We start from the raw sequence: 27,956 nt of genomic DNA on the forward strand, positions 1-27,956 counted from the left end.
TGTATTTTTAATTTCTTTCAATAAAAACAATATTGACATTATATAAAATTGAATTATAAAACTCTAAGCGGTGGATCACTCGGCTCATGGGTCGATGAAGAACGCAGCAAACTGTGCGTCATCGTGTGAACTGCAGGACACATGAACATCGACATTTTGAACGCATATCGCAGTCCATGCTGTTATGTACTTTAATTAATTTTATAGTGCTGCTTGGACTACATATGGTTGAGGGTTGTAAGACTATGCTAATTAAGTTGTTTATAAATTTTTTATAAGCATATGGTATATTATTGGATTAAATAATGATTTTATTCATAATATTAAAAAAGAAATGAAAAACATTATCTCACATTTGAATGTGAAAAACGAAGAGAAATATTTTCTTTTTCAATCAAATAATACTGAGAAATGTCTAGCATAAAAAATTGAAATATTTTTCATCTAGAATTGTCTCTTATTAATGATTCGGAAAAAGAAAAATCTTGGTTTTGTTATTATTCTTCGTTGGTTCGTTAAATGGATAAAAATGACTTTGCTTACAAGAACTATTGGAACTATTTATAACGAATTTAATTGATTGTTTTATCATTTATATATAAAGAATTTATGGCAAAATATAGTTATATATACAACCTCAACTCATATGGGACTACCCCCTGAATTTAAGCATATTAATTAGGGGAGGAAAAGAAACTAACAAGGATTTTCTTAGTAGCGGCGAGCGAAAAGAAAACAGTTCAGCACTAAGTCACTTTGTCTATATGGCAAATGTGAGATGCAGTGTATGGAGCGTCAATATTCTAGTATGAGAAATTAATGATTTAAGTCCTTCTTAAATGAGGCCATTTACCCATAGAGGGTGCCAGGCCCGTATAACGTTAATGATTGCTAGATGATGTTTCCAAAGAGTCGTGTTGCTTGATAGTGCAGCACTAAGTGGGTGGTAAACTCCATCTAAAACTAAATATAACCATGAGACCGATAGTAAACAAGTACCGTGAGGGAAAGTTGAAAAGAACTCTGAATAGAGAGTTAAACAGTACGTGAAACTGCTTAGAGGTTAAGCCCGATGAACCTGAATATCCGTTATGGAAAATTCATCATTAAAATTGTAATATTTAAATAATATTATTAAGAATAATGTGCATTTTTTCCATATAAGGACATTGTAATCTATTAGCATATCCCAAATTTATCATAAAATATAACTTATAGTTTATTCCAATTAAATTGCTTGCATTTTAACACAGAATAAATGTTATTAATTTGATAAAGTGCTGATAGATTTATATTATTACAGAGCGTTAATTTTTCGGAATTATATAATGGCATAATTATCATTGATTTTTGTGTTTATTATATGCTCTTGTATGATTAACAATGCGAAAGATTCAGGATACCTTCGGGACCCGTCTTGAAACACGGACCAAGGAGTCTAACATATGTGCAAGTTATTGGGATGTAAACCTAATAGCGTAATTAACTTGACTAATAATGGGATTAGTTTTTTAGCTATTTATAGCTAATTAACACAATCCCGGGGCGTTCTATATAGTTATGTATAATGTATATTTATATTATTTATGCCTCTAACTGGAACGTACCTTGAGCATATATGCTGTGACCCGAAAGATGGTGAACTATACTTGATCAGGTTGAAGTCAGGGGAAACCCTGATGGAAGACCGAAACAGTTCTGACGTGCAAATCGATTGTCAGAATTGAGTATAGGGGCGAAAGACCAATCGAACCATCTAGTAGCTGGTTCCTTCCGAAGTTTCCCTCAGGATAGCTGGTGCATTTTAATATTATATAAAATAATCTTATCTGGTAAAGCGAATGATTAGAGGCCTTAGGGTCGAAACGATCTTAACCTATTCTCAAACTTTAAATGGGTAAGAACCTTAACTTTCTTGATATGAAGTTCAAGGTTATGATATAATGTGCCCAGTGGGCCACTTTTGGTAAGCAGAACTGGCGCTGTGGGATGAACCAAACGTAATGTTACGGTGCCCAAATTAACAACTCATGCAGATACCATGAAAGGCGTTGGTTGCTTAAAACAGCAGGACGGTGATCATGGAAGTCGAAATCCGCTAAGGAGTGTGTAACAACTCACCTGCCGAAGCAACTAGCCCTTAAAATGGATGGCGCTTAAGTTGTATACCTATACATTACCGCTAAAGTAGATGATTTATATTACTTGTGATATAAATTTTGAAACTTTAGTGAGTAGGAAGGTACAATGGTATGCGTAGAAGTGTTTGGCGTAAGCCTGCATGGAGCTGCCATTGGTACAGATCTTGGTGGTAGTAGCAAATAATCGAATGAGACCTTGGAGGACTGAAGTGGAGAAGGGTTTCGTGTGAACAGTGGTTGATCACGAGTTAGTCGGTCCTAAGTTCAAGGCGAAAGCCGAAAATTTTCAAGTAAAACAAAAATGCCTAACTATATAAACAAAGCGAATATAATACACTTGAATAATTTTGAACGAAAGGGAATACGGTTCCAATTCCGTAACCTGTTGAGTATCCGTTTGTTATTAAATATGGGCCTCGTGCTCATCCTGGCAACAGGAACGACCATAAAGAAGCCGTCGAGAGATATCGGAAGAGTTTTCTTTTCTGTTTTATAGCCGTACTACCATGGAAGTCTTTCGCAGAGAGATATGGTAGATGGGCTAGAAGAGCATGACATATACTGTTGTGTCGATATTTTCTCCTCGGACCTTGAAAATTTATGGTGGGGACACGCAAACTTCTCAACAGGCCGTACCAATATCCGCAGCTGGTCTCCAAGGTGAAGAGTCTCTAGTCGATAGAATAATGTAGGTAAGGGAAGTCGGCAAATTAGATCCGTAACTTCGGGATAAGGATTGGCTCTGAAGATTGAGATAGTCGGGCTTGATTGGGAAACAATAACATGGTTTATGTGCTCGTTCTGGGTAAATAGAGTTTCTAGCATTTATGTTAGTTACTTGTTCCCCGGATAGTTTAGTTACGTAGCCAATTGTGGAACTTTCTTGCTAAAATTTTTAAGAATACTATTTGGGTTAAACCAATTAGTTCTTATCAATTATAACGATTATCAATTAACAATCAATTCAGAACTGGCACGGACTTGGGGAATCCGACTGTCTAATTAAAACAAAGCATTGTGATGGCCCTAGCGGGTGTTGACACAATGTGATTTCTGCCCAGTGCTCTGAATGTCAAAGTGAAGAAATTCAAGTAAGCGCGGGTCAACGGCGGGAGTAACTATGACTCTCTTAAGGTAGCCAAATGCCTCGTCATCTAATTAGTGACGCGCATGAATGGATTAACGACGGACGTGTTTTCGTTGCGCTCGTGTACAGATTGCGAAGAACTTGGTTTTCCGTGTTTGGAAAGTAATAAAATCGGTGAATTAGTGCTCCGCGAAAGTCGTGTGCTAATTTTCGTGTGTTATAAACAAGCGGTTTGGAAGTAATTAACAATTAATTGTTGGGAATTTTCCACTTAGCACGTGCTGAAGGCGAACTTACGAGTAAGTTTTTCGAGTAAGCTTTTTGATCAGCTGTCACAAAGCTTATTGGTGGGAGTCACTGCTAAGGTTTGTGTCTAGGGAGAGTTTTAGTGCTACCAGACTCTACCGATAGGTGGAGCTCGAGTTCCAGAGCAACTACCTTTTGTCAGCGAGTAAACGAGCATACGGTTGCTGGCGTCGACGGTAGGTGGAGCCACCATCGTATTTATGCCGATGGAGAGCGACAGCAGCGCGAGTGCCTTGAGCGGAAGTAGTGCCTCGATGAAGTCCAGACGAGGCAGGCGCAGAAGCCATCTGGCATCTAAGAGCTCGGCGCCAACGCAGGCGAAATTGGTTGCCCTGGCATCGAATGGAGTGCCAGAACCCGTTGGGGTACTGGAGGAGCCGTTTTCGTCGCTGGAGGACGCCCGGGCGGCTACGGAGAACGCTGCCATTGATGCTGCCCCCCCCCACGCTGCTGCCACCGCTGCTGATCCTACTGCTGCCCCTGCTGCCGACCACACTGCTGCCTCCGCCGTTTTCACTGCTGCTAAAATTGTTGCCACCACTGCCACTGCCGCCACCGCTGCCGCCCGTGCTGGGCAAGCAGCCATGATGGCAGAGCTGTCGGCCACACAGCGCATGGTGAGAAGCAGCTTCCGCAGACTAGGAGAAGTGGACACGGAAGAGCTCTCATATGCTATCAGCCGCTACGATGAGCTGGTGTTGGCGCTAATGCTCCGGTGCGGAGAGCTGGAGACGCGGCTTGCTATGCCGCCACCGCCGCCGCCGTCGTTGAATCTGTTGAAAAATACGGCCGCCAATGCTCCCCAGATGCAGCAGGTTGCACCCATCGCTGCCCCGCGGACTACCAAGGTCCGCGAGACGTGGTCAGCGGTGGTGAAGTGCGACGACCCTGCGCTATCGGGGAAAGACATAGCGGAAAAGGTGCGAACGATGGTTGCACCCTCTCTCGGAGTCAGAGTACACGAGGTCCGTGAGCTCCGTCGAGGTGGTGGTGCGATCATTCGCACTCCTTCGGTGGGAGAGCTGCAGAAGGTGGTCGCTTCAAAAAGATTCGCCGAGGTTGGCCTAAATGTGGCACGGAATGCGGCCGAGAAGCCGAAGGTCGTCGTATATGACGTCGACACAGCTATCGGCCCTGAGGAGTTTATGAAGGAGCTCCACGAAAACAACTTCGACAGCGAAATGAATCTGGCCCAGTTTAAGAAGTCAGTGCACCTGGTGACCAAGGCGTGGTCGGTAGCTGACGGCGCCACAGTAAATGTGACGCTGGAGGTTGACGACCGGGCGATGGCGAAGCTTGATGTAGGTCGTGTCTACATCAAGTGGTTCTCATTCCGATGCCGGTCACAGGTCCGCACATACGCCTGCCACAGATGTGTGGGTTTCGACCACAAGGTCAGCGAATGCCGGCAGAAGGATAGTGTCTGTCGCCAGTGCGGGCAACAAGGCCACACTGCGGCAAAGTGCCAAAACCCGGTGGACTGCCGGAACTGCCGCCACAGAGGGCAACCCTCGGGCATTACATGCTCTCGAGCGTTTGCCCGATATACGGGGCGTTGCTGGCGAGGGTGCAAGCTAGACACTAATGTTTAGCTTCATCCAAGCGAACTGTGGCCGAGGCCGAGCTGCGACCATCGAGCTCGGAGTCCGACTCAGGAGATCGGAGTCTATGTTCGCGCTGGTGCAGGAGCCGTATCTCGGCGGGACGGAATGGATGTGCTGCCTGAAGGAATGAGAATTTTCATCGATCGGCGAGGGAAGGCAGCCATCCTAGTGGATCACCAGGAAGCCATCTGTATGCCAGTGGAGACCCTCACCACAGATTATGGCGTATGTCTGGTCGTGAAAGGGAGTTTTGGCTCAATCTTCCTTTGCGCCGCATACTGCCAGTATGATGCACCTCTGGAACCGTACATCCGGTACATGGATGCGGTCCTGCTGCAGGCCAGCAGAACCCCCGCAATCCTGGGCCTCGACGCGAATGCAGTGTCCCCCATGTGGCTTAGCAAACTCTCTCGTCATGCCGAGGGGCAAGCTAACTACAGACGGGGTGAGCTGCTGTCAGAGTGGATGCTGGAGGCAAGAGTCGCCGCCCTAAACCAGTCAACAGAGGTGTACACGTTCGATAATTACAGAGCTACAAGCGATATCGACGTGACAATCGTCAATGAGGCAGCATCTATGTGGGCCACATATGAGTGGAGAGTGGACGAGTGGGAATTGAGTGACCACAACATCATTACTGTTGTGGCCGAACCAACTACCGCGCGCGCAGTTGAGAGCATAGCTCCTGTGCCGTCCTGGAACTTCTCCAATGCACGTTGGCGATTGTTCAAGGAGGAAATGGTGAGTAGAGCAGCCGAACTTCCGGAAAACTTCTCAGAGTCGCCGTTGGACCAGCAAGTTTCGACCCTGCGCAGTATAGTACATAATGTATGTGATATTGCGCTGGGAAGAAAGTCCATCCGATTGCCCAGCAGGAGAGCACGTTGGTGGACTGCCGACCTCTGTGATGCAAGGCGCGAAGTCCGGAGACTTCGTCGCCTACTTCAAAATGGAAGGCGTCATGATGATGATGCCGCAATAGAGCGTGTATTGGTCGACCTGAGGCGGGCCTCAGCCAACTACAAGAAGCTCATTTGGAGGGCGAAAATGGATGAGTGGAAACGCTTCGTGGGAGATCATGCCGACGACCCATGGGGGCGCGTCTATAAGATTTGCCGAGGCCGCAGGAAGTGCACGGAGATTGGGTGCCTCCGCGTGAATGGCGAGATGATCACCGATTGGGGTGACTGTGCACGAGTGCTCCTCCGCAATTTCTTCCCAGTTGCGGAGTCCGAAGCACCGACTGCCATCGCGGAGGAAGTCCCACCGGCCCTCGAAGTATTCGAGGTTGATGCATGTGTTGCCCGGTTGAAGAGCAGGCGCTCTCCCGGCTTGGACGGCATTAATGGCACTATCTGCAAGGCAGTCTGGCGCGCCATACCCGAGCACCTTGCATCGTTGTTTTCCCGATGCATCCGATTAGGATACTTTCCCGCTGAGTGGAAGTGCCCACGAGTTGTCTCGCTGCTCAAAGGGCCAGATAAGGACAAATGTGAGCCCTCCTCATATAGAGGAATATGCTTGCTACCAGTCTTTGGTAAGGTGCTCGAGGCCATCATGGTGAATCGTGTGAGAGAAGTTCTTCCGGAAGGCTGCAGATGGCAATTTGGATTTCGCCAAGGACGATGTGTGGAGGATGCTTGGAGGCACGTGAAGAGCAGTGTTTGTGCCAGCCCGGCGCAATACGTGCTCGGCACATTCGTGGACTTCAAAGGAGCATTCGACAACGTCGAATGGAGTGCTGCACTCCGCCGACTAGCCGACTTGGGATGCCGGGAGATGGGCTTGTGGCAGAGCTTTTTCTCCGGCCGAAGAGCAGTGATCCGAAGCAGTTCCGGTACTGTGGATGTACCGGTAACTAGAGGCTGCCCGCAGGGGTCAATCAGTGGCCCATTTATCTGGGACATACTGATGGATGTACTGCTTCAGCGTCTCCAGCCGTATTGCCAGCTGAGTGCATACGCGGATGACTTGCTGCTTCTCGTCGAGGGAAATTCCCGAGCTGAGCTAGAGGAAAAAGGTGCAGAGCTGATGTCCATCGTAGAAGCGTGGGGAGCGGAAGTTGGCGTTACCGTCTCGACCAGCAAGACGGTAATAATGCTGCTGAAAGGTGCCTTGAGACGTGCGCCTACGGTGAGGTTTGCTGGAGCGAACCTTCCGTATGTGCGTAGCTGTCGGTACCTTGGCATCACGGTCAGTGAAGGAATGAAATTCCTCACGCACATAGCTTCGCTTCGCCAGCGGATGACCGGAGTCGTTGGAGCATTGGCGCGTGTGCTTCGAGCCGACTGGGGCTTCAGTCCTCGAGCCAGGCGGACCATATATGACGGACTCATGGCACCTTGTGTGCTGTTTGGTGCCCCGGTATGGTATGACACCGCCGAACAGGTAGCCGCCCGGAGACGACTAGCCTCCTGCCAGAGGCTAATCCTGCTTGGATGCCTTTCGGTATGCCGAACAGTGTCCACAGTGGCACTGCAGGTACTTGGCGGAGCTCCCCCGCTTGACTTGGCTGCTAAGTTTTTAGCGGTCAAGTACAAGCTGAAGCGTGGATACCCGCTGGAGGAGAACGACTGGCTATACGGCGAGGACACTACGTGTCTAAGCTGGAAGCAGAGGAAGACTCGCCTAGAGGAGTGCTTGCTGCAGAATTGGCAAAACAGATGGGATGACGACAGCGAACCAGGACGGGTGACGCACAAGTTCATCCCATACGTCACTCTCGCCTATCGAGATCCAAGCTTTGGATTCTCGATGAGGACGTCTTTCCTGCTGACAGGTCACGGGTCGTTTAACGCATTTTTGCAAGGGAGAGCCCTCAGCGATACCACTGCTTGCGCTTGTGGTGATCCATATGAGGACTGGATGCACATATTGTGCGCTTGTCCTCTATATGCAGATTTGCGAAACCTCGATGGACTTGGAGTGCAGCGCCTTGGCGAAAACTGGACCTTCATAGAATCCTGGAAGATCAGCAGAGGATTCAACGGCTGGCAGCGTTTGCGGACGAGGTGTTCCGTAGGAGGAGGGGTATTTAGCCCAAAACTTCGCCGTGTGGTTAGCGGGCGAGAATACTTCCACAGCCCGCTATTGCTTGTCGTAAGAGGCGACTAATATAGCGACTGGTTCCTCTAACCATGCTTGTCGGAGCAAAAGGAGGAGGCCCACCGAGCCTCTCTTTCGGTACCACGGGTTGTGCTGCTCCAAGACAGCACATTGAGGTAGGCCCCCTGGTGGGAGTATCGTGGTGGCTGTGGTTGATACCCATATCGCGGGTAGAGCCTTCGTGTTCGACGTTTGAGTTACGGTGCTAGTTGCGCAAAACTCGGGTGCTGTGACCCAGAGATCAGTAGAGATTTTAGGTAGATCTCGCTCCTCAGCAAGGGGGAGTGCTTGCCCGGCAAGCAAGTACTCGAATTGCTACCGGGGTGGTCGCTATGTACATAGCTATAGCTTCCAGTCCGGGACGTTTGTCTGGCGTATCCAGACTCATGCACCATGTTGATACATGCACCACTTGTGGGTGTTCAGGGTGTCGTGGTTGTAATCCCTTCAGTGTGGAACACGCCACGTAAAACAAGTTCGGAGAGGTCCGAAAGTCACTGTCCCTATCTACTATCTAGCGAAACCACAGCCAAGGGAACGGGCTTGGAATAATTAGCGGGGAAAGAAGACCCTTTTGAGCTTGACTCTAATCTGGCAGTGTAAGGAGACATAAGAGGTGTAGAATAAGTGGGAGATATTAGACCTCGGTTTGGTATCGTCAATGAAATACCACTACTCTTATTGTTTCCTTACTTACTTGATTAAATGGAACGTGTATCATTTCCTAGCCATTATACGGATATATTTATTATATCTTATGGTATTGGGTTTTGATGCAAGCTTCTTGATCAAAGTATCACGAGTTTGTTATATAATCGCAAACAAATTCTTTAATAAAACGATGCATTTATGTATTTTTGATTTGAAAATTTGGTATAACTCCAATTACTCAGGTATGATCCAATTCAAGGACATTGCCAGGTAGGGAGTTTGACTGGGGCGGTACATCTCTCAAATAATAACGGAGGTGTCCCAAGGCCAGCTCAGTGCGGACAGAAACCACACATAGAGCAAAAGGGCAAATGCTGACTTGATCTCGGTGTTCAGTACACACAGGGACAGCAAAAGCTCGGCCTATCGATCCTTTTGGTTTAAAGAGTTTTTAACAAGAGGTGTCAGAAAAGTTACCATAGGGATAACTGGCTTGTGGCGGCCAAGCGTTCATAGCGACGTCGCTTTTTGATCCTTCGATGTCGGCTCTTCCTATCATTGTGAAGCAAAATTCACCAAGCGTTGGATTGTTCACCCATGCAAGGGAACGTGAGCTGGGTTTAGACCGTCGTGAGACAGGTTAGTTTTACCCTACTAATGACAAAACGTTGTTGCGACAGCATTCCTGCGTAGTACGAGAGGAACCGCAGGTACGGACCAATGGCACAATACTTGTTCGAGCGAACAGTGGTATGACGCTACGTCCGTTGGATTATGCCTGAACGCCTCTAAGGTCGTATCCGTGCTGGACTGCAATGATAAATAAGGGGCAATTTGCATTGTATGGCTTCTAAACCATTTAAAGTTTATAATTTATTTTATAAACGACAATGGATGTGATGCCAATGTAATTTGTAACATAGTAAATTAGGAGGATCTTCGATCACCTGATGCCGCGCTAGTTACATATAAAAGCATTATTTAATACAATGACAAAGCCTAGAATCAATTGTAAACGACTTTTGTAACAGGCAAGGTGTTGTAAGTGGTTGAGCAGCTGCCATACTGCGATCCACTGAAGCTTATCCTTTGCTTGATGATTCGATAAATAAATGATTTTTTCCTGTAGCCAAACACCTCGTCATCAATTTAGTTTTTTTTTTCTTTAGCGTGCGTTTATTTATTTAAAATCTGTCCTAGTGGACAATAATTAAATGGTTTTGCGGGGGAACATTAGCTTAAGGGATACTATTGTACATGTATTTGTGGCGGGTTTTATATGTGTTGTCTATTGTTGTGGAAGATCGAGAGGGTGTCTCCTCATGAGACGTCTGCTTGTTTGGCTATTGTCTAACAGGTTGGTGGCGAGGTGGTTAGGGTGGTTTTCGAGCCTTTTCAGGTATCTCTCGCTGAGCCTGGAGATTTCATCAGCGACTTGTGGGATTCCAAGTTCCCTATGTATGGCGACATTCTCGTGGTAGGGATGCGCATTACAGGCAATTCTCAAGCACCTATTCTGGAACCGCTGTATACGCAGGCGATTCGTGTGGCTTGCCGTGCCCCATAGCTGTATCCCGTAGGTCCAGATGGGCTTGAGAATTGCCTTGTACACCAGGATTTTGTGGTTCTGCCTTAGCTTGGACCCTCTCCCAATAAGCCAATGCATCTGCCTCAGACGCGCATCGGCCTGTATGCGTTTGCTGACGATGTGGGGACGCCAAGTGAGCCTGCGGTCCAGGGTAAGTCCTAGGTACTTGGGTGCGGGTGCGTTGGGAATGATGACTCCGTTTAGCGTGACCGGTGGGCAGTCTCCTCTCCTTAGTGCAAATGTTGTTTGGGTAGATTTTTCCGCGTTCACTACGATGTTCCACCTGCTGAGCCAGGGATGTAGCGCGTCCATTTGCCTTTGGATTGTTTCGGAGGCTTCTCGTGGGTCGGATGAGGAGGCGAGGAAAGCCGTGTCATCTGCATAAGTCGCTATAGTTAGGTTCCTGGAGGGGATTATGGGAAGGTCTGCGGTGTAAAGGGTGTACAGTATTGGTCCGAGCACACTGCCTTGCGGAACTCCAGCTCTGATCAGTCTGGGTAGGCTTATTGCACTTCCGCATCTGACTTGGAATGCTCTTCCCTCAGTGTAGGATTTGAGGAGGGTAAAATGGGGGCTTGGGAGGTAGGATTTGAGTTTATGGAGGAGTCCAGGATGCCAAACTCTGTCGAATGCCTGCTTCACGTCGAGCATTACAGCGCAGCAGTATTTCTTTTGCTCGAATGCCTCGAGGATCCGTTCGACTAGCCGGTGGCATTGCTCTGGTGTTCCGTGGGAGCGCCTGAAGCCAAACTGGTGATCGGGGATCAAACCAGCCTCATCCAGTACTGGCATTACTCTGCGCAAAATTACTCTTTCGAGTATTTTGGAGAGGATTGCCAGCAAACTAATCGGACGATAGGAGGCGAGATTGGCTTCAGGCTTACCAGGCTTGAGGAGGACAATAACCTCTGCTCTTTTCCACTCTTCCGGGAAGTACCCTAGCCGGAAGCAGCTGTTGTAAATGCTGGCCAGCATTTGTGTGCAGCGGAATGGGAGCATTTTTAGGGCCGCCGCATCTATACGATCCAGGCCTGGAGATTTGTTGTTCTTCAGTAGAGCAATCTCCTGCGCAACTTCCTCAGGGTCGACTGGTTCCAACGGGGGACCGGGAGAGCTTGGGCTATTGAGAAACCGGGCTGTTTCAGCATGTTCTTCGGCAGTGCAGCAGTCGAACGGAGAGAAGGCGTTGTAAAGGTGTTCGGCGAAAGCTTCTGCTCTTTCAGCATCCGAAAGGCACCAGGATCCATCTGCTTTGCGCACTGCGGAAACCTTTTTGGCTGGTCGTTTAATGTGGCGGGTGACGTTCCACAGATTGTGGTCTGGGTCCCCGGGAGAGAGTTCCTCGAGGAATCTGAGGAAGGAGTCCTGGCGTAGGCTGGAGATCTTGTCCTTCAACTCCTTTGTGGCGTGATTGAGCGCTGTTTTGTCTCTTGGATTGCGCGTCAAGAACCAAACTCTCCTGAGACGCCTCTTCTCAGTCACGAGTGCCGCAATTTCCGGGGACCAGAGGTGGAGGTCCCTGCTAGGTGTTCTCGCAGTCTTTGGTGGCGGTGGGCTTGCGAATTCCGCAGCGTTTTGCATCTGCCTGGTGAGATTCCCGATAGCTTCATCAATGTTCCTGGGTGTGTTGAGGATGGGGTTCGGATTGACGGTGGAGAGCATCCAGGACGCGAACTTGGCGGCGTCGGTATATTTTCCAGTGAGCCTTCTGAGCGGGGTTTTCCTGAGGACTGGCGTGTTGATTAGCACGTTTATTGCACAGTGGTCTGACAGGAGATCAGCATTTGTTGTGCAGCTGATCTTCGCATGCCCTATGCCTTTCGACACAGCAAAGTCCAGTAGGTCTGGAGTCTTGAGGGATTCGTTGGCCAGTGAGTGGGCTCGCCAGTGGAGTGGCAGTCCAGTCGGTGGCGTTGCAGGTACCCAAACAGAGTTTTCCCTTTGGGGTTGTTGGCGCGCGATCCCACCAAGAATGTTTGGCGTTATAATCTCCAGCTGCTATGAAGCGGGGCCCAAAATGCTCGAAGAACTCACTGAGGTGAGATGCTGTTATGCGGTATCTGGGGGGAAAGTAGACCGCTCCAATGTCTAAATCTCCTTGCGGGCTGACAATCCTGATGACAGGACATTGTGCCCAGTCTTGCTGAAACGCGGGCAGCTCTAGGTATTGAATACCGCTCCTGATGAGGATGGCTGCTCCACCGCGTGCTCTGCCAGAAGGATGGTCTGCATGGATGAGGTCATATCCGCTGATATTAAAGTGGGATCTGGGGGAGAAGTGGGTTTCGGCTACGAGTAGGATATCGATCTGGTGGGTCTTCAGATGGTGCTCGACTATGGCCTTGCTGTTCTGCAGGCCGTTCGCATTCCAGACGACTAGGTGGAGCTTTAGTTGCATGACTTGCTGTTGAGAATGGTGGCCACCAGCTGTGTCATCTGGGTGAACATGCGCTCCATCATCCTTTCCATCATTCCTTCCATGCGAGCGAACATCGCTTCTATCTGACCGGAGTGTGGGGTTTCTGTTTGGGTTTGGACTGGGGTTGTGGGATTCTGCGGTGCTGCGTGCACTCCGTTGAGGGCGTCTCGGTAGCTCCTGCCAGAGGTGACGTTTGGTGATGCCACGGGCGGCGCCTTGTTAGCATTAGCGACGGGCCTTGTTTTCGGAGCAGCGAGTGCTTTGGCCCTTTTGTATGCAGGGCATCCCTTGAAAGACGCAGGATGGTCCGCCTGGCAGTGGAAGCAGCACGCTTTGTCGTCCTCCCTCTTCTCACATGCCCTCGATTCGTGAGGGCCTCCACACTTTACACATCGGTATTCCAGGAAGCAGTAACGCTGTGTATGACCGAATCCTTGGCACCTGAAGCATTGAGGCACGTCGTTGAACTTCTGCGGCGGTTCAATGGTTACTACCGACCTGCAGATCCGCTTGACTTGGTAGACGTCTTTGTTGTTGCTGGAAGGCTCCAGGTTGGCGAAGAATATTCCCAGCGGTTCTTTAGTTCTTCTGCCAATGGGATTGTGCAGATCTCTAACAGCGTGCCCTTGTCTGCGAAGGTCTTCAATGATTTCCTCACGATCGGTGGAGTGGTGGAGTCCTTTGATGACAACCTTGTATGCACGTTCATCTTTCGGCTGGAAAGTCCGATGCCTCTTGTTTTGGGCCACAAGTTGGAGACGCAGAGCTGTATAGGACTCTTTGTCCGGCATCATGACACGTACGTTGTTGCCATTCACGGTCTTGTAGGTAAAATTGTTCTTCGGGCCTACAAGAGTCGTGATCATCTTGACGAGTGCCGAGATGTTGGTCACATCGGGGATAAAAATCGGAGGTGGCTTGATGGTCTTCGGGGTGGGCTTTGGTTTCTCGGGGGTCTTGGGCTTGGAATCGTCTTTAGGTCCGGGTTCGTCATCAGAGCTCTCTTGGTCGTACTCGTCTTCTTCGGTCGAGAGTAAAGCGAAGGCGTTGTTGGCGAGCTTCTTGCGCAGAGCTGCGCTAGTGCTTGGCTTATCTTCCAGCTCCTCTCCCTGTGCTTTCTTTGCCGGTTTTCGCTTTATCTCGCCCGGCTCTGTATGCGAGGTGCTTCCCTCGCTGCTGGAGCTGCTCTTGCGTGTTCTCAGAGCCTTTTTGCGTGGTGTTGTTCCAAGCTTGTGGGTGCGCGGGGGGGCCTGCCAGTCCATCTTCTCCAAAGTTGATAAGGAGTGAGGAGGGGGGGGGGGGGGGAAGCTGGGCACCGTAAGCCGGTGAGCCAGGCAGCACGTGGCTGCTGCTTTGCAATTATACCGCTGCTTCGAGCACTGGGTTTTTTGCGCTGATAACACGCACACTCGGGTGTGCGATGGTGTTAGTGCGAACTACCGTTAGGTACGTTGGCTGGGCCAATCAAAACGCGCGACAAGATCACGCGACGCGAAGTGGCTGGGCACAAGTAACGGGACTTACAACTGTGAACAATTTGCTAACAATTTGCTAACAATTTGCTGTCGATCCGCAGGCACGTCTGCACTCGTCGAGTGTTCGATCGCGACGATCAATTTAGTGACGCATATGATATTGTCCTTATCATATAATTTTTGATATAAAGACTTTAAAGAATTGTATCAAGTTGCCAAACACCTCGTCATCAATTTAGTGACGCATATGATATTGTCCCTATCATATAATTAATATACAGACTTTAATGAATTGTGTCAAGTTGCCAAACACCTCGTCATCAATTTAGTGACGCATATGATATTGTCCCTATCATATAATTTTTGATATATAGACTTTAAAGAATTGTATCAAGTTGCCAAACACCTCGTCATCAATTTAGTGACGCATATGATATTGTCCTATCATATAATTAATATAAAGACTTTAATGGATTGTGTCAAGTTGCCAAACACCTCGTCATCAATTTAGTGACGCATATGATATTGTCCTTATTATATAATTTTTGATATAAAGACTTTAAAGAATTGTATCAAGTTGCCAAACACCTCGTCATCAATTTAGTGACGCATATGATATTGTCCCTATCATATAATTAATATACAGACTCTAATGAATTGTGTCAAGTTGCCAAACACCTCGTCATCAATTTAGTGACGCATATGATATTGTCCCTTTCATATAATTAATATAAAGACTTTAATGGATTGTGTCAAGTTGCCAAACACCTCGTCATCAACTACTATATTATGGTTGCGCCGACCTCTCATATTGTATTCTCTTATGTGTTCAATAGATTTTGACAATTATACGAGTAAATTAAATAATATACATATGAAAATGATTAATTATTATATGTATAAGGGAAAAAATGATGAAATATTCCCATATTATCTTAGTATTATAGAGGAAAGACCGTTGCCGACCTCTGATATTGTTCAAACTTATGTATTTATATGATTTTGGCAATTATATGAGTAAATTAAAAAATATACATATGAAAATGGTTAATTATTATATGTATATGGGAAAAAATGCTAAGATATTCCCATATTCTCTTAGTATTATAGAGAAAAGCCATTTAAGTGAGAGGGTATAGTAGTGTAAACGACCGGAATTACGACAGAGGGTTCAAAAACTACTATAGGTAGGCAGTGGTTGCCGACCTCTCATATTGTTCAAAACTTATGTATTCATATGATTTTGGCAATTGTATGAGTAAATTAAATAATATACATATGAAAATGATTAATTATTATATGTATAAGGGAAAAAATGCTGAAATATTCCCACATTCTCTTAGTATTATAGAGAAAATCCATTATAGTGAGAGGGTATAGTAGTGTAAACGACCGGAATTACGACAGAGGGTTCAAAAACTACTATAGGTAGGCAGTGGTTGCCGACCTCTCATATTGTTCAAAACTTATGTATTCATATGATTTTGGCAATTATATGATTAAATTAAATAATATACATATGAAAATGGTTAATTATTATATGTATATGGGAAAAAATGCTGAATATTCCCATATTCTCTTAGTATTATAGAGAAAAGCCATTATAGTGAGAGGGTATAGTAGTGTAAACGACCGGAATTACGACAGAGGGTTCAAAAACTACTATAGGTAGGCAGTGGTTGCCGACCTCTCATATTGTTCAAAACTTATGTATTCATATGAATTTGGCAATTATATGAGTAAATTAAATAATAAACATATAAAAATTAATATTTATTATATGTATAAAAAAAAAAATAATCATATTATATATGAATAATGGAAAAAAAATGAAATGTTCCTATAATCTCTTAATATATAAGAGAATAGACCGTATGTTGGGTGGCAAACGGAATTGAAAATACCCGCTTTGAGGACAGCGGGTTCAAAAACTACTATAGGTAGGCAGTGGTTGCCGACCTCCCGCATTATTCGAAATATTTATTTCGGATTATGTTTATATTGGTTACATAAAATAAAGTATATTATTATCCGTACAAATTTGTTTCTCAGTTCTATAGAACACGGGACTTGGCTCCGCGGATAATAGGAATATACGCTTTTTAGATAATATCGTTGAAACAAAAGTCAAGTTTCTATTATATATAGAATAACAAATCGTTTCCATATATTATCGTTAATTTTTGGAGGCAGGCAAATATTAATTTATTACCTGCCGTATAGTTGGATTATTATATCGTTACGGTATAATACAAATATGGATTCTTATGAAAGAAATATAAAATTATATATTAAATGTGGAAATATTATCATATGCGCTTGGTTTTATGTTATATATTACCAGAGAGATATATGAAAAGAGATAAATTTTAAATTTATCTTCAAAATGCAAATGATTTAACTTAATATTTATATTGGTTAAACAAAAATTGTACATGTGTGGATACAATAATTATGTATGTTGGAAATAAAATGATATTTTATAATGAAATATGTATATATAAAAAGATAAAATTATAGAAACATATATATTACAATAATTATATGAAATTCTTGTTATATTGGTAAAACAAGTATAAATTAAAAATGAAAATATGGATTACGAATGCTATATAAAAATGGCCGTAATCGAATAGATTTTTTACTTATATTTATATATTTAAAATTTTACCCAAAGGCGAAATATTGAATTTTATTCAATATAATAAAAATCATGGAATTATATAAAGTGAAAAATCTATATATCTATTATATTGCTTATTTCGATTCAAAAAATATGAATGGAATATGAAGGAAAAACATTATTCTGGTTGATCCTGCCAGTAGTTATATGCTTGTCTCAAAGATTAAGCCATGCATGTCTAAGTACACACGAATTAAAAGTGAAACCGCAAAAGGCTCATTATATCAGTTATGGTTCCTTAGATCGTTAACAGTTACTTGGATAACTGTGGTAATTCTAGAGCTAATACATGCAATTAAAACATGAACCTTATGGGACATGTGCTTTTATTAGGCTAAAACCAAGCGATCGCAAGATCGTTATATTGGTTGAACTCTAGATAACATGCAGATCGTATGGTCTTGTACCGACGACAGATCTTTCAAATGTCTGCCCTATCAACTTTTGATGGTAGTATCTAGGACTACCATGGTTGCAACGGGTAACGGGGAATCAGGGTTCGATTCCGGAGAGGGAGCCTGAGAAACGGCTACCACATCTAAGGAAGGCAGCAGGCGCGTAAATTACCCACTCCCAGCTCGGGGAGGTAGTGACGAAAAATAACAATACAGGACTCATATCCGAGGCCCTGTAATTGGAATGAGTACACTTTAAATCCTTTAACAAGGACCAATTGGAGGGCAAGTCTGGTGCCAGCAGCCGCGGTAATTCCAGCTCCAATAGCGTATATTAAAGTTGTTGCGGTTAAAACGTTCGTAGTTGAACTTGTGCTTCATACGGGTAGTACAACTTACAATTGTGGTTAGTACTATACCTTTATGTATGTAAGCGTATTACCGGTGGAGTTCTTATATGTGATTAAATACTTGTATTTTTTCATATGTTCCTCCTATTTAAAAACCTGCACTAGTGCTCTTAAACGAGTGTTATTGTGGGCCGGTACTATTACTTTGAACAAATTAGAGTGCTTAAAGCAGGCTTCAAATGCCTGAATATTCTGTGCATGGGATAATGAAATAAGACCTCTGTTCTGCTTTCATTGGTTTTCAGATCAAGAGGTAATGATTAATAGAAGCAGTTTGGGGGCATTAGTATTACGACGCGAGAGGTGAAATTCTTGGACCGTCGTAAGACTAACTTAAGCGAAAGCATTTGCCAAAGATGTTTTCATTAATCAAGAACGAAAGTTAGAGGTTCGAAGGCGATCAGATACCGCCCTAGTTCTAACCATAAACGATGCCAGCTAGCAATTGGGTGTAGCTACTTTTATGGCTCTCTCAGTCGCTTCCCGGGAAACCAAAGCTTTTGGGCTCCGGGGGAAGTATGGTTGCAAAGCTGAAACTTAAAGGAATTGACGGAAGGGCACCACCAGGAGTGGAGCCTGCGGCTTAATTTGACTCAACACGGGAAAACTTACCAGGTCCGAACATAAGTGTGTAAGACAGATTGATAGCTCTTTCTCGAATCTATGGGTGGTGGTGCATGGCCGTTCTTAGTTCGTGGAGTGATTTGTCTGGTTAATTCCGATAACGAACGAGACTCAAATATATTAAATAGATATCTTCAGGATTATGGTGCTGAAGCTTATGTAGCCTTCATTCATGGTGGCAGTAAAATGTTTATTGTGTTTGAATGTGTTTATGTAAGTGGAGCCGTACCTGTTGGTTTGTCCCATTATAAGGACACTAGCTTCTTAAATGGACAAATTGCGTCTAGCAATAATGAGATTGAGCAATAACAGGTCTGTGATGCCCTTAGATGTCCTGGGCTGCACGCGCGCTACAATGAAAGTATCAACGTGTATTTCCTAGACCGAGAGGTCCGGGTAAACCGCTGAACCACTTTCATGCTTGGGATTGTGAACTGAAACTGTTCACATGAACTTGGAATTCCCAGTAAGTGTGAGTCATTAACTCGCATTGATTACGTCCCTGCCCTTTGTACACACCGCCCGTCGCTACTACCGATTGAATTATTTAGTGAGGTCTCCGGACGTGATCACTGTGACGCCTTGCGTGTTACGGTTGTTTCGCAAAAGTTGACCGAACTTGATTATTTAGAGGAAGTAAAAGTCGTAACAAGGTTTCCGTAGGTGAACCTGCGGAAGGATCATTATTGTATAATATCCTTATCGTTAATAAATATTTGTTATAATACAAATAAATACAATTTACCAAAATAAAAATATTACAAAATGATTCCACGGAATCAAAAGTTAAAGTCAAAATAAAATGAAGATGGCTTTTATTTTATATGTGGGGCTTGGCAACCTCATAAAAAGACTTTAACATTATTAATGTTGCTGTGCGTATTTGTGGCAGTACTTACTACAACAACGGCGTTTCCTATAAAAACAAATTCTCGAAAATGGAAATCGAAGAAACTAAACTAAATTCGAAAGTAGAAGTCGAATTAAAATAAAAATAATTTTGAATGTGTGGTAATCAAAATAAGTGTGTGTGTATATGGACCATAATATACACGCGTTGCGAATATGTATTGTTCATCTATGTTATGAGCATACGTTGGCTAATGCAACAACCTAAAATATACAATGTTTGTACCTGTCATCCATCAGGTTAATGTTTTATATAAATTTTGCAGTATGTGTCACCCAAAATAGCAAACCATAACCAGATTATTATGATACATAATGCTTATATGAAACTAAGACATTTCGCAACATTTATTTTAGGTATAAAAATAAATTTATTGAAGGAATTGATATATGCCAGTAAAATGGTGTATTTTTAATTTCTTTCAATAAAAACAATATTGACATTATATAAAATTGAATTATAAAACTCTAAGCGGTGGATCACTCGGCTCATGGGTCGATGAAGAACGCAGCAAACTGTGCGTCATCGTGTGAACTGCAGGACACATGAACATCGACATTTTGAACGCATATCGCAGTCCATGCTGTTATGTACTTTAATTAATTTTATAGTGCTGCTTGGACTACATATGGTTGAGGGTTGTAAGACTATGCTAATTAAGTTGTTTATAAATTTTTTATAAGCATATGGTATATTATTGGATTAAATAATGATTTTATTCATAATATTAAAAAAGAAATGAAAAACATTATCTCACATTTGAATGTGAAAAACGAAGAGAAATATTTTCTTTTTCAATCAAATAATACTGAGAAATGTCTAGCATAAAAAATTGAAATATTTTTCATCTAGAATTGTCTCTTATTAATGATTCGGAAAAAGAAAAATCTTGGTTTTGTTATTATTCTTCGTTGGTTCGTTAAATGGATAAAAAATAACTTTGCTTACAAGAACTATTGGAACTATTTATAACGAATTTAATTGATTGTTTTATCATTTATATATAAAGAATTTATGGCAAAATATAGTTATATATACAACCTCAACTCATATGGGACTACCCCCTGAATTTAAGCATATTAATTAGGGGAGGAAAAGAAACTAACAAGGATTTTCTTAGTAGCGGCGAGCGAAAAGAAAACAGTTCAGCACTAAGTCACTTTGTCTATATGGCAAATGTGAGATGCAGTGTATGGAGCGTCAATATTCTAGTATGAGAAATTAATGATTTAAGTCCTTCTTAAATGAGGCCATTTACCCATAGAGGGTGCCAGGCCCGTATAACGTTAATGATTGCTAGATGATGTTTCCAAAGAGTCGTGTTGCTTGATAGTGCAGCACTAAGTGGGTGGTAAACTCCATCTAAAACTAAATATAACCATGAGACCGATAGTAAACAAGTACCGTGAGGGAAAGTTGAAAAGAACTCTGAATAGAGAGTTAAACAGTACGTGAAACTGCTTAGAGGTTAAGCCCGATGAACCTGAATATCCGTTATGGAAAATTCATCATTAAAATTGTAATATTTAAATAATATTATTAAGAATAATGTGCATTTTTTCCATATAAGGACATTGTAATCTATTAGCATATCCCAAATTTATCATAAAATATAACTTATAGTTTATTCCAATTAAATTGCTTGCATTTTAACACAGAATAAATGTTATTAATTTGATAAAGTGCTGATAGATTTATATTATTACAGAGCGTTAATTTTTCGGAATTATATAATGGCATAATTATCATTGATTTTTGTGTTTATTATATGCTCTTGTATGATTAACAATGCGAAAGATTCAGGATACCTTCGGGACCCGTCTTGAAACACGGACCAAGGAGTCTAACATATGTGCAAGTTATTGGGATGTAAACCTAATAGCGTAATTAACTTGACTAATAATGGGATTAGTTTTTTAGCTATTTATAGCTAATTAACACAATCCCGGGGCGTTCTATATAGTTATGTATAATGTATATTTATATTATTTATGCCTCTAACTGGAACGTACCTTGAGCATATATGCTGTGACCCGAAAGATGGTGAACTATACTTGATCAGGTTGAAGTCAGGGGAAACCCTGATGGAAGACCGAAACAGTTCTGACGTGCAAATCGATTGTCAGAATTGAGTATAGGGGCGAAAGACCAATCGAACCATCTAGTAGCTGGTTCCTTCCGAAGTTTCCCTCAGGATAGCTGGTGCATTTTAATATTATATAAAATAATCTTATCTGGTAAAGCGAATGATTAGAGGCCTTAGGGTCGAAACGATCTTAACCTATTCTCAAACTTTAAATGGGTAAGAACCTTAACTTTCTTGATATGAAGTTCAAGGTTATGATATAATGTGCCCAGTGGGCCACTTTTGGTAAGCAGAACTGGCGCTGTGGGATGAACCAAACGTAATGTTACGGTGCCCAAATTAACAACTCATGCAGATACCATGAAAGGCGTTGGTTGCTTAAAACAGCAGGACGGTGATCATGGAAGTCGAAATCCGCTAAGGAGTGTGTAACAACTCACCTGCCGAAGCAACTAGCCCTTAAAATGGATGGCGCTTAAGTTGTATACCTATACATTACCGCTAAAGTAGATGATTTATATTACTTGTGATATAAATTTTGAAACTTTAGTGAGTAGGAAGGTACAATGGTATGCGTAGAAGTGTTTGGCGTAAGCCTGCATGGAGCTGCCATTGGTACAGATCTTGGTGGTAGTAGCAAATAATCGAATGAGACCTTGGAGGACTGAAGTGGAGAAGGGTTTCGTGTGAACAGTGGTTGATCACGAGTTAGTCGGTCCTAAGTTCAAGGCGAAAGCCGAAAATTTTCAAGTAAAACAAAAATGCCTAACTATATAAACAAAGCGAATATAATACACTTGAATAATTTTGAACGAAAGGGAATACGGTTCCAATTCCGTAACCTGTTGAGTATCCGTTTGTTATTAAATATGGGCCTCGTGCTCATCCTGGCAACAGGAACGACCATAAAGAAGCCGTCGAGAGATATCGGAAGAGTTTTCTTTTCTGTTTTATAGCCGTACTACCATGGAAGTCTTTCGCAGAGAGATATGGTAGATGGGCTAGAAGAGCATGACATATACTGTTGTGTCGATATTTTCTCCTCGGACCTTGAAAATTTATGGTGGGGACACGCAAACTTCTCAACAGGCCGTACCAATATCCGCAGCTGGTCTCCAAGGTGAAGAGTCTCTAGTCGATAGAATAATGTAGGTAAGGGAAGTCGGCAAATTAGATCCGTAACTTCGGGATAAGGATTGGCTCTGAAGATTGAGATAGTCGGGCTTGATTGGGAAACAATAACATGGTTTATGTGCTCGTTCTGGGTAAATAGAGTTTCTAGCATTTATGTTAGTTACTTGTTCCCCGGATAGTTTAGTTACGTAGCCAATTGTGGAACTTTCTTGCTAAAATTTTTAAGAATACTATTTGGGTTAAACCAATTAGTTCTTATCAATTATAACGATTATCAATTAACAATCAATTCAGAACTGGCACGGACTTGGGGAATCCGACTGTCTAATTAAAACAAAGCATTGTGATGGCCCTAGCGGGTGTTGACACAATGTGATTTCTGCCCAGTGCTCTGAATGTCAAAGTGAAGAAATTCAAGTAAGCGCGGGGTGCGGCAATCTACCACACTCTATCGACTGGCCAGAACCGTCTTCATCCGAAGACGGTGACGGCGAAGCGACCGCAAGACTTTCGTCCAATATCGGTGCCTTCAGTCCTGGTAAGACAGCTAAATGCAATATTGGCAACCCGGTTGAACTCATCAATCAATTGGGACCCGCGCCAGCGGGGCTTCTTACCTACCGACGGATGTGCCGATAACGCGACGATAGTTGACTTAGTCTTGAGGCATATCCATAAGCACTTTAGATCTTGCTACATTGCAAATTTAGATGTAAGCAAGGCATTCGATTCTTTATCGCATGCATCTATATATGACACCTTACGTGCTTATGGTGCGCCAAAGGGCTTCGTTGACTACGTACAGAATACGTACGAGGGTGGCGGTACCAGTCTCAATGGGGACGGTTGGAGTTCAGAGGAATTCGTCCCTGCTAGAGGAGTGAAGCAGGGTGACCCTTTGTCTCCTATTCTATTTAACTTGGTAATGGACAGGTTACTTAGAAACCTACCCAGCGAAATTGGTGCCAGAGTCGGAAATGCCATTACTAACGCGGCCGCGTTTGCAGATGATTTGGTACTATTTGCTGAAACTCGAATGGGACTTCAAGTATTGTTGGACAGAACGTTGGATTTTCTATCTCTCGTCGGCCTCAAACTTAATGCCGACAAATGTTTTACCGTTGGCATTAAGGGCCAGCCGAAACAGAAGTGTACCGTGCTAGAGGCACAGAGCTTTTACGTAGGCTCAAGGGAGATTCCATCATTGAAGCGAACGGACGAGTGGAAGTACTTAGGCATCAACTTCACTGCAACCGGGAGGGTTCGATGCAATCCGGCCGAGGACATTGGTCCGAAGCTACAAAGATTGACAAAGGCCCCCCTCAAACCACAACAGAGGATGTTCGCCCTTAGGACTGTCCTTATCCCACAGCTCTATCACAAGTTAGCCCTTGGGAGTGTGGCGATAGGCGTCCTACGAAAAACTGACAAACTAATACGATACTATGTGCGAAGATGGCTAAATCTTCCGCTGGATATACCGATAGCATTCATTCACGCACCCCCAAAAAGTGGAGGTCTCGGAATTCCATCACTTAGATGGGTAGCTCCAATGTTAAGGCTAAGACGTTTGAGTAATATTAAATGGCCTCACCTCACGCAAAACGAGGTAGCCAGCTCTTTCCTCGAAGCAGAAAAACAACGGGCCCGAGATAGATTATTAGCAGAACAAAATGAATTGTTATCGCGTCCGGCAATAGAAAAATATTGGGCGAACAAATTGTACCTCTCAGTTGATGGTAGCGGACTCCGTGAAGCAGACCATTGGGGCCCGCAACACGGGTGGGTTAATCAACCCACGCGTTTACTAACAGGAAAGGAATATATAGACGGTATTCGTCTGCGGATAAATGCCCTACCCACGAAGTCTCGTACTACAAGGGGAAGGCACGAATTGGAACGACAGTGTCGTGCAGGATGTGACGCTCCCGAAACAACAAACCATATTATGCAAAAATGTTACCGATCGCATGGGAGGCGCATAGCTAGACACAACTGCGTAGTAAATCGAATCAAGCGGGGACTTGAGGAGAGAGGCTGCGTAGTCATTGTTGAACCAAGTCTGCAGTGCGAATCCGGTCTTAATAAACCAGACCTGGTGGCACTACGACAAAATCACATTGATGTGATCGACATACAAATTGTGACAGACGGACACTCTATGGATGATGCACACCAGCGCAAAATCAATAGATACGACAGACCGGACATACGAACTGAATTGCGTCGCAGATTCGAAGCCGCAGGTGACATTGAATTCCATTCTGCCACCCTGAACTGTAGGGGGATCTGGAGTGGTCAATCCGTTAAAAGATTGATAGCGAAGGGTCTCCTCAGCAAATATGATAGTCATATCATTAGCGTCCAGGTTATGAGAGGCAGTCTCGGTTGTTTTAAACAGTTCATGTACCTGAGCGGGTTTTCCCGAGATTGGACTTAGCTAAAACGTTTGGTTCAAAACATTTGCTTGCTGTCTTGGCATAACATCAATAAAGGCATAAACATCGCAAATAATGGTAATATATAAATTGGCTATGAGGATGGTTTTAGTACGTAGGCGTTGCGGAACTTCGGTTCAGATAGAGCAATGAATCGTGCATGCTAGGAAACTGAAGTGTTGACAGACCTAGTATCTTTCGATAGATTTCCATACCTCCGCGATCAAAAAAAAAAAAAAAAATAGCCAAATGCCTCGTCATCTAATTAGTGACGCGCATGAATGGATTAACGAGATTCCTACTGTTCCTATCTACTATCTAGCGAAACCACAGCCAAGGGAACGGGCTTGGAATAATTAGCGGGGAAAGAAGACCCTTTTGAGCTTGACTCTAATCTGGCAGTGTAAGGAGACATAAGAGGTGTAGAATAAGTGGGAGATATTAGACCTCGGTTTGGTATCGTCAATGAAATACCACTACTCTTATTGTTTCCTTACTTACTTGATTAAATGGAACGTGTATCATTTCCTAGCCATTATACGGATATATTTATTATATCTTATGGTATTGGGTTTTGATGCAAGCTTCTTGATCAAAGTATCACGAGTTTGTTATATAATCGCAAACAAATTCTTTAATAAAACGATGCATTTATGTATTTTTGATTTGAAAATTTGGTATAACTCCAATTACTCAGGTATGATCCAATTCAAGGACATTGCCAGGTAGGGAGTTTGACTGGGGCGGTACATCTCTCAAATAATAACGGAGGTGTCCCAAGGCCAGCTCAGTGCGGACAGAAACCACACATAGAGCAAAAGGGCAAATGCTGACTTGATCTCGGTGTTCAGTACACACAGGGACAGCAAAAGCTCGGCCTATCGATCCTTTTGGTTTAAAGAGTTTTTAACAAGAGGTGTCAGAAAAGTTACCATAGGGATGACTGGCTTGTGGCGGCCAAGCGTTCATAGCGACGTCGCTTTTTGATCCTTCGATGTCGGCTCTTCCTATCATTGTGAAGCAAAATTCACCAAGCGTTGGATTGTTCACCCATGCAAGGGAACGTGAGCTGGGTTTAGACCGTCGTGAGACAGGTTAGTTTTACCCTACTAATGACAAAACGTTGTTGCGACAGCATTCCTGCGTAGTACGAGAGGAACCGCAGGTACGGACCAATGGCACAATACTTGTTCGAGCGAACAGTGGTATGACGCTACGTCCGTTGGATTATGCCTGAACGCCTCTAAGGTCGTATCCGTGCTGGACTGCAATGATAAATAAGGGGCAATTTGCATTGTATGGCTTCTAAACCATTTAAAGTTTATAATTTATTTTATAAACGACAATGGATGTGATGCCAATGTAATTTGTAACATAGTAAATTAGGAGGATCTTCGATCACCTGATGCCGCGCTAGTTACATATAAAAGCATTATTTAATACAATGACAAAGCCTAGAATCAATTGTAAACGACTTTTGTAACAGGCAAGGTGTTGTAAGTGGTTGAGCAGCTGCCATACTGCGATCCACTGAAGCTTATCCTTTGCTTGATGATTCGATAAATAAATGATTTTTTCCTGTAGCCAAACACCTCGTCATCAATTTAGTGACGCATATGATATTGTCCCTATCATATAATTAATATAAAGACTTTAATGGATTGTGTCAAGTTGCCAAACACCTCGTCATCAATTTAGTGACGCATATGATATTGTCCTTATCATATAATTTTTGATATAAAGACTTTAAAGAATTGTATCAAGTTGCCAAACACCTCGTCATCAATTTAGTGACGCATATGATATTGTCCCTATCATATAATTAATATAAAGACTTTAATGGATTGTGTCAAGTTGCCAAACACCTCGTCATCAATTTAGTGACGCATATGATATTGTCCTTATCATATAATTTTTGATATAAAGACTTTAAAGAATTGTATCAAGTTGCCAAACACCTCGTCATCAATTTAGTGACGCATATGATATTGTCCCTATCATATAATTAATATACAGACTTTAATGAATTGTGTCAAGTTGCCAAACACCTCGTCATCAATTTAGTGACGCATATGATATTGTCCCTATCATAAATTTTTGATATAAAGACTTTAAAGAATTGTATCAAGTTGCCAAACACCTCGTCATCAATTTAGTGACGCATATGATATTGTCCCTATCATATAATTAATATAAAGACTTTAATGGATTGTGTCAAGTTGCCAAACACCTCGTCATCAATTTAGTGACGCATATGATATTGTCCTTATCATATAATTTTTGATATAAAGACTTTAAAGAATTGTATCAAGTTGCCAAACACCTCGTCATCAATTTAGTGACGCATATGATATTGTCCCTATCATATAATTAATATAAAGACTTTAATGGATTGTGTCAAGTTGCCAAACACCTCGTCATCAATTTAGTGACGCATATGATATTGTCCTTATCATATAATTTTTGATATAAAGACTTTAAAGAATTGTATCAAGTTGCCAAACACCTCGTCATCAATTTAGTGACGCATATGATATTGTCCCTATCATAAAATTAATATACAGACTTTAATGAATTGTGTCAAGTTGCCAAACACCTCGTCATCAATTTAGTGACGCATATGATATTGTCCCTATCATATAATTTTTGATATAAAGACTTTAAAGAATTGTACCAAGTTGCCAAACACCTCGGCATCAATTTAGTGACGCATATGATAGTGGCCCTATCATATAATTAATATAAAGACTTTAATGGATTGTGTCAAGTTGCCAAACACCTCGTCATCAATTTAGTGACGCATATGATATTGTCCTTATCATATAATTTTTGATATAAAGACTTTAAAGAATTGTATCAAGTTGCCAAACACCTCGTCATCAATTTAGTGACGCATATGA

The 27,956-nt window shown here is 43.1% G+C and overlaps 3 non-coding genes and 2 pseudogenes across 3 annotated transcripts; all 5 read left to right on the forward strand.

Annotated features, from left to right (window-relative positions):
- Positions 1 to 59: 59 nt before the first annotated feature.
- LOC116802955 lies at positions 60 to 238 on the forward strand. Its single transcript, XR_004363273.1, has one exon. It is a non-coding gene; the product is annotated as a 5.8S ribosomal RNA (ribosomal RNA).
- A 394-nt stretch (positions 239 to 632) lies between these two features.
- LOC116802954 lies at positions 633 to 9,999 on the forward strand (annotated as a pseudogene).
- Positions 10,000 to 17,179: 7,180 nt separating this feature from the next.
- Positions 17,180 to 19,174, forward strand: LOC116802958. The gene has a single exon (XR_004363276.1). It is a non-coding gene; the product is annotated as a small subunit ribosomal RNA (ribosomal RNA).
- A 687-nt stretch (positions 19,175 to 19,861) lies between these two features.
- On the forward strand, positions 19,862 to 20,040 carry LOC116802956. The gene has a single exon (XR_004363274.1). It is a non-coding gene; the product is annotated as a 5.8S ribosomal RNA (ribosomal RNA).
- A 395-nt stretch (positions 20,041 to 20,435) lies between these two features.
- LOC116802953 lies at positions 20,436 to 26,616 on the forward strand (annotated as a pseudogene).
- Positions 26,617 to 27,956: the final 1,340 nt, after the last annotated feature.

Source organism: Drosophila sechellia, unplaced genomic scaffold, assembly GCF_004382195.2.
Source record: "Drosophila sechellia strain sech25 unplaced genomic scaffold, ASM438219v1 U_26, whole genome shotgun sequence".
NCBI lineage: Eukaryota > Metazoa > Arthropoda > Insecta > Diptera > Drosophilidae > Drosophila > Drosophila sechellia.